Source organism: Corapipo altera, unplaced genomic scaffold (genome assembly GCF_003945725.1).
Source record: "Corapipo altera isolate COAL_440 unplaced genomic scaffold, ASM394572v1 0, whole genome shotgun sequence".
Classification (NCBI taxonomy): Eukaryota; Metazoa; Chordata; class Aves; order Passeriformes; family Pipridae; genus Corapipo; species Corapipo altera.
The window spans coordinates 65,281,593-65,289,166 of NW_020884872.1; positions in this window are offsets into that span (position 1 = coordinate 65,281,593).

The following is a 7,574-nucleotide window of genomic DNA, read 5'->3' on the forward strand; positions in this document are numbered from 1 at the left end:
AACTATAAATTGCACTTTCCTTTTGGCATTGGGAACTCATTTTACGACTGGCAATCTTCCTGAGTAGTCAGATGCCATGAAAGTTGCTACTGTTATTTAAATATGATATCACAGCAGTTTATATAACTTTCGAATACTAACTAATGATTTTGGTTTAAATTTCCAACTTTCTACATTTACATGTAGATATCAAACATAGTTTTGAATCATGTTATTGTGGTTATAAGAATACATGCTTACCGGTAGATTTATTAATGTTAATTAAAATAAATAAAATAATCAAAATATATAATAAGCACCCTCTACTTACTGTAACTTTACATAATAGTAACATTTTCAGAATGAAATTGCGCTGATGAGGGGTACATGAAAGATTCATATGATCTAACTGCCTGTATGTTAACCTTGGTCAAAAAGAAATAGGTATACACAGCCCAAGCCAGTTGCCTAAACAGAAACTTGAAGTGTCACTTGAGTTCCTCTAAGAAATCCAATGTTTAAGAAGCTGGACAATACAATACAGAAACCATGGGAGACCTGTGGAGTAGAAGCTACTGACTATTGGGGATAGTTTTGGTCATTGCAAATGTAATATAGTTAAAGAAATTAATTCTCTTTGTCTACTACTCACTCCATTTGTATAATTTGTCTTTATTTGGTGAACTGGAGAATGAAATCTAGCTGTCAGCTAAACAGTAGAAGTTGTGCCTTAGATATGTTTAGACAGAATCTGATATTTCATTTGCTTATGTCCAGTACACTTTTATTTCTCTTTTTCTATTGTACAATGAGAATGTTCCAAATAACACTTTTTATATGGATTCATAGAAAATGAGTACTTAGGAAAAAATATATCAGAAAAAGCTATGAACTGCACTAGATTTCAAGTCCAGAACAATGTTATTTGAATTATCGTAGGGTAAAAAGTCAGCATTTGAGCTGTCAGAGTGAAGGAAATACCATAAGTAGGGGTTGTGGTAAGTAAGTAAATTTTATCAGAAATTTTAAAACTGTCTGGTAAAGAAGAATTCTCTTTCACATATAAAATGTCAAGAAGTTGACATTTATTTTTATTTCCCACCAGTGTAAAACTGAAATTTATCACTAAGCAAATAATCCCTTCAAAGACACCAGGTATGAGGGTACTTGCTTGACTTTAGGAAGAGACAAACTTAATTCTTTCTTTAAATAGCTTAGTGTAGACATTAGAATTTTGCTTACTTTTGACATGACTAGCTGAACCACTAAGCCCATGGTTTATTACATGTAGTGGCCTTTTATAATTAACAATTTCACCCTGAAGCCTAGAAAGTTTTATCATAACTAGTATTTTCTGTGAAAACCTTTTACTTCCATGAAGAAGTATATCTTGGGAAAAAAAAAAAAAGGTAAAAAAATCTTAACAAGCTAAAGTGGAAAAAGGTGAAAGAAATCTCTGGCAACAGTTATTAGTAAGCAAGAAGAAATGACCAGATGAGCAAAACATCAAAAACTTTTCCTGAGTGATACTTCTGCGCATTCTGGTACAATTTGACTTCTAGTGCAATACAGCTGTATTAGTCCCACTGGCTAACAAACTGCAGAAGAATGACACTGACTGTGACCAAGCTGAGACACCTCAATTATTCTACATGACTAGGCTAAAGATACTAACCACCTCCACCAGAGAAACAGATGACTTTCCTATGGTATTTTAATCAGATGGTTCTGATGAGAGTGCTTCCTCTGTGTGCTTCTCTTGTGTAAGGACTGTATTTATGATTCTATAGATAATGGATCCTTTATGGAGCTTACTTGTTGTTTTATGGAAGTGACAAGCTGGTTGTTGCTGAGTATGTACAACATAGAAAGCTGCTGAGAAAATTTAATAAGTACTGTGAGAAAAAATCTCATAACTGAGTTGGGATCTTTTCTGAGCTCTCAGTTTTCCTGTGTTTGCATATAAAAGGAACAAACAACAGAAGGAGGAGGAAGCCAAAACTGACTATGAAAATTAATTTACATTACTGTATTCCTCTATTTGAAACTCTATTATGCTAAGGCAGTGGTAAAAATGAGTCTCACTTGAAAACATACCTAGACATGCACACACATACTTGGTATATGTATTTTGGATTTTCAAAATTCTCTGCATTTTATTCCTGTTCCTTTTCCTGTTTTGAAGTTTGATTGGGTCTTTTTCCGTGTTTTATATGCATGCATAGAAATGAAAACAATATTCATACACATGATATGCCTGTATATACATATACATATTTATACCTTAGGGAACCCATGATTTTCCCTCAGTTCCTTGATGAAGACTAGACTAGATAGTGCCTGTTAAGTGTTAATACAAATACCAGTGTTTTAACCAGATTTTTCATTACTGAAGCAGATTCCTTGGTCTTTAATTCAACTAATCCTTTTACCCAGGAAAGCTCCTTACTCATAGCTATCAACATTAACTTGATCAACTGAAATAGGACTAATTTACAGGATTTCCAGCCTATTACAAAGCATTTGTAAATCAGATAAATGTAGAAAACCTAATTCAAAGCTATGATAAAAATGCTCATTTATAAACATCATTAAAATTTAGTGAAATTATGAAAAAATGTACAACTCATAATATTTTTTTAACTTATTAGAAAAAATCATAAGAATCTTTTTGTGAATAAATGCACTAACTAAGGTGAAAGATTAATTTGTAGATAAATAGGAAGAAAAGGAAGAGTAATCAATCTGAGGCTGTTTTAGATGTAATGAAGAGACTTAATGAAATAACACACGATATTAAACCTTTTCTTTAAGTGTTATGTAACGTTAATTAACACTTTTGACACAAAAATGAGTAACATCAGCAGCAGCATTGAAAAGACATGTTAAAAGCTAATGGTATATGGAAATGGCATCCTGCAGTATTTGCAAATAACATTTATTCCAATTTGCTAAATTCTCAGTATGGCAAAGACCTAAAGAGTATACCCGGGGTCAAAAACAGGAATGACATCAGGTATCCGTATTGATACTGGAAAGTTACTCTATAGTATCTCTCAGCAGAGAATTATGACAGAGTAGAAGTGAGGGAACCTAATCAGAATCACAATCAAATTGAACAAATGCATGATTCTAAGCAAGGGAATATGGCCATCGATTCCCACAGATAAAAGACATAATATTTTTAACTATAGCAGTCTGAAAACTCATATGAAAACACTTGTGTCTTCCATCACAATACCTAGAAAACCTGAACCTAGAAACTGATTAGTCAGGTGAACTGTTCTACAAAATATTAAACGGTTTCAGTTTTACTATACCTTCGCTCTTTTTTTTTTATCAAGCTCCTGCTCTTAATAATCTATGGTATGTAATAGGTAAGAATAACAAATGAATAATATGAATGATAACTATATTCTTATCACTTCTGTTCTACTCAGTTAGCCTTGATGCTTTTGCCAAAGGAAACTTGAATTGAGCTCACAAATTGACAATGCTAGTTTTGTTGCTCTGTAAAACCTAATCAGCTATCTTTGAACTGCTGACTGGAGTAGTTTTCTCATTTTCACCTATTTATGCAAGAACAGGATGAACTTAAAATTCTGTAACCTTTGAAATCAACAGGATAAATGTTCTAGCCTTCCACATTCTGGGTAATGAACATCTAAGGGAATTAAATTAAATTTTGGGGATATACAACACTTGGTTTTCTGCTTTAAGTACAGAGAAATATGTATTAACTAGAGTTCTCTTTCCTTATATAAAAGAAGTAGAATTGGGTAATGTATCTGAAAGAAGAAAAGAAGGTGGGAGGTAGCAAAAACAGTAAGAATTTCAAAGCAAATAAAATTTGGCCTACAATCTCCTCAAAAATAGTACTGCTCTTGTGTTCAACAGTGAAATTAGATGCCATTTTGAGGACAAAGTAATTGGTCTTCTTTCAAGTCACTGAAACTAAATTGTCATATATGTAATACTAGAAAAAAACTTAAATATAATCCTAAAATGAGTATTCAGATTACAGGTAATGCCTGTGTAACAACATGCAATGAAATTTTGCAAGTAGCAGGTCTGAAGAAATATTTTATTATTTAAAAGGTTTGTGACAAATTCTGATAGAAAAAAACAACTTTCAAATTAACTCATATACTAAGAAACAGATTTACTTGTAAATTCTAAGAAAATCCTATCCATATTCAAAATCTCAAACAGTAAATGTTGGTTGTAAACAGTGTAATGTTGGGGAGTATATGATGTACTAAAAATAAAACAAGTGCATTCCTGTTTTAAGTGCAAAACTGTCCTTTCTGCTCTCTTTCCTTTGTTTCGTTGATCGGGAATGGGTACAGGGGAAGGGTAGAAGATAACAAAAAGCAGATATGTAGTTGATTTACATTTTAAAAATTTTATGTTATTATATCTAGATTTTATATAAAGTCCTTCATAGAACCAGGTGTTTCCATTTCTGAACAAATCCAGATGAGAAAATAAGAGTATCCGTACTGTATCTGTAAACTGCAGTGAAACCCACATTTCACTGAGAGTATCCAGGATATTTAGAGATAAAGAAATAGACATCTAGAATTTTGTTTCCATGGAATATTCCTCTCTTCAGGTTAGAAAGAAAAAAATTACTTTTATTTCAAATTAATTCTTTACTAGTATCTTTACAATATTTAATTTTCTAGTCTTCCTTGCACCCTTCATTCTCTCTTCTTTGTTAGTTATATGCAAAAAGTATATGGGTGGTAAATTGACCCAACATAAGCACATAATTTTATTCAGAGCTAAGTTCTTTCCAATCACATTTAAACAGCCCACTTCTACTCCCACAAGCCTTCACCCTTTCCTTTCACCAGTCAGCTGTCATCTAAGGGAAATATAATTAACAGAAAGATATGAAAACAGTGTACACTACAGAAAGTAAAATGCTCAAGCATAAGATGGAATTGTGCCATATCTGATATTTAGCCCTCATAAATAAAGATTTTGTTACTGCGTTACATACACTGTAGAATGATAAAATTCTTCTATTTCATAACCTGTGGGGCAGGGCAAGGTGGAGGTGCAGAGGAGGGAAGAATAAGAAAAAATTATTGCTGGAGTCCTCTGACTAACATGGATTAATTTAGTCACTGGAAATGTGTTTTTGATGTGTATAATCTGCACTTTACATTTCAATTAGCAAACCTCTATGAAAAATACATGCTGTAAATGCTCCTGTACATCTGTACAGAATAGAAATATGTCACCATTCACTTTTTTAGTAAGCTGAAGAAACAATGATGAGACAAAAGACCTTTGAAAACTGAGATTTTCAAACAGTTTTAAAAGCCAGACAAGACTTTGATTTTGACCAAATAATGGGATGACTGGCCATTGAAAGAATAAAAACTGTGTTCCTCTGTGCTGTGTACCTGTTACAATATTTAGTGCATCTTTATTATCTAACAGAAGAAGTTATAGGCCACCTTAGACATTCTTACCTTAAAATTATATTCTAATATAAAAATTTGGTTTGCTCACCTTCACATAACTGACATTAGATCAGAATGAACAGATACAAATTCTTCTCACTTTACTCTTGTTCATAAATTATGTCACTAAGCTTCAGCATAGTCTTCAGTGATATTCATTGTTATTACATCAAGAGATTAACAAATGGTTTTGCAAAAACAGCATATTAAGGAGAAGCTTTTTCCTCAGCATTTAGAAAGATCACAACAAACAAAACATACCAGAATAAATACATAAGGTATTTAGGCATCTATTTAAACTTTGTAATTGTATTCATTCAAGTTCAGATATTAAGTCTCCACACATTTGATTAGTTGTTGCAGCGATTGTTGCTGTAAATACATGTACTTAAATAATCAAAAAAAGAGTAAATCCTCACCTCTTATTTTTTTAAATGTTTTAGCTTTTAAATAGAAATAACATACCCCGCAATCCTGAAAAAACTCCAAGCTCTTTACTCCTTCAGAAAAGCAAGCTCTTGTTTTAACTAGGAGCATAGAAATTTGCACATATTTGTCAGTTTATCCATCTGTCCAGAAAAAAATTATCTGTCTCATGTACTGACTTCTTCTTGCATATCCCACTTTAATATTTTTGGGAGGTTATTTTGGGTTTTTTTGGGGGTTTGGCCTTGTTTCCTTTAGGACTAAAGGATCTAATTTTATACTTTTTACCCCTTTGGAGAATAAGGTCATTTTGCTATCTTTCTTATTATCCCTTTCTTCTTCATTAAGAATCCTTCATTCAGGATTTCAGGTGAAGTCCTCCTTTTAACCACTAAATTTACAGAGGAAATATCACATCTGAATAAACAGAGCCTCTTGGGAATGCAAATAGATGCTTAGTTTCTCATTATCTCTTATTTTCCTAGCTTGACTGATTTCGTCCATGCATGAATGGTAGTGGGAAATGAGAAAGATCTTTCAGAGCTTGTTCAACATTTCATTCAATATACAGAAACCTTAAGCACAAAATCACACTTATTTAGACAGGGATAAAATTACTTAACCTATGGTATTTATGAATCTTTATAACATTTTCTTAAAGAATCTGTACTGTTTGTGCATCTATCCCCTTCTGGATTTCTCATGAATAAAAATTTTCACCACACAGCAAGGCTTTCACACCATTTAGCACATTACAAATAAAAATGGAAGGTGTAAGAAAGCTTAAGGAGGTAGTTATTCTAAGAAAACCATTTTTCCATCTCTGGTAACCACTAGTTCTTTCAGCAAGTATTAGGTTATCTTCATTTGAAGATAAAGTTCCGAATGAGTCTATTAAACTAACCTAAAAACAAACTTTTAGACCAAAGGTATAGGGAACTGGGGAAAGAGACCTGGCAGAGGGACCTGGAAGGGATAGTATGAACCCATATTTGATAATATTGAAGAAATGTTTCTGAGAGAGTCAATAGATGTTAAAGCTCCCTCTCTGAAATGCTATTAAATTGTATTTCGTAGAATGTCCTGAGTTGGAAGGGACCTACAAGAGTCATTGAGTCCAACTCTTGGCTCTGCACAGGACCATACCCTAGAATCACACCATGTGCCTGAGAGTATTGTCCAGATACTGATTGAATTTTGTCAGGTTTGGTGCATGACCACTCCCTTGAGAGGCCTGTTCCAGTGTCCAACCACCCTCCAAGTGAAAAACCTTTTCCTAATATCCAACCAAAACGTCTTCTGAATAGCTCCATGCCATTTCCTCAGGTCTTCCACCGTACGTCCTCTGGTCACCAGAGAGAAGACATCGGTGCCAGCCCCTGTGCTTCTGCTCATTAGGAAGCTGTAGACCACAGTCAAGCCTTCAGCCTTCCCTCAGTCTCCTCTTCTCCACACTGAGGAAATCAAGTGACCTCAGCCACTCCTGAGGAGAGGAGAATTACACATCTGAAGCCCCCATAAACAGAATTGTTTCTTTTGTATTGAACACATTACTTTTCAAACTTCTTTTCTTCTTTTTAGGCATAATGATCAGAAACGAACAGAATTTCAATACAGCAAAAATGACTTCAAAATAAAGACTTTAAAGTCGACATATAATTATGTGTCTTAAGAAGCTCTTTTCCACCCAAA